Source organism: Myotis davidii, unplaced genomic scaffold (genome assembly GCF_000327345.1).
Source record: "Myotis davidii unplaced genomic scaffold, ASM32734v1 scaffold339, whole genome shotgun sequence".
In the NCBI taxonomy this organism is placed as follows: Eukaryota; Metazoa; Chordata; class Mammalia; order Chiroptera; family Vespertilionidae; genus Myotis; species Myotis davidii.
Window position 1 is genome coordinate 676,358 of NW_006290778.1, and position 827 is coordinate 677,184.

The following is an 827-nucleotide window of genomic DNA, read 5'->3' on the forward strand; positions in this document are numbered from 1 at the left end:
TTATAATAATTAAATCAAAAAAGGGGGGATAGTGGAAAAGTACCATGTAAGGAAATAGATCCTATAACTAAATTACATTTAGATAAAATTTTTCGTTTATAATGCTAATAGCGAGACACCCAGGAAAACACACATGATGTCAAAATAAGCCAAAGGAAAATCATTTGGGCAAATTAACCTTTGGTCGAGAATACGTTTGTATATTTTCAGAGAACAGCTCCAAGACCATGTGGATTCCTGCAACAGCGGTTTCCAGAGAGAAACTGACCAAATTGCTCCAGCCACCACAACAGGAAAGAGACAGTTCAGAGATGGAGGACGCTGAGGACGCTTTGCCATGCTGGCAGTCAGCAGCTGTGCGTCGCTGCAGGCTGCCCAGGACCAAACCAGAGAGGGTCGGACCTGCATTGCCACCATTTGACCACCATCCAGAACCAGCATATCATTGCTGGCATGTACACATGAACTGGCGGACATTGAAACTTGGACTCAGAACTGTTGGACATTGAAATTGGGACTTGTTCTTATATTTCTGGTCTACAGATACAAGAATTTTTAAGGGAAAAAAAAGGGGGAGATGTCGGAGACCACCTATCATCTTCACTAGCAGAGAAGAGTAGAGACCCCCAAAAGCTAGTGACCTTTGAAGCCCTAGCAAAGGTCGGAGCTGTGCACCACCCAGTTAATCTAGATAATGGTAGCTGAAGCATCCTCCCCACCTTAATTCACTTAATTCCTTAGATACTCATGTAAATCCTTGTTGATTATTGTTGATTAGATATTCTGCCTATTACTGGAAATTGTCTGCTGATGAGATAATCTGTGTG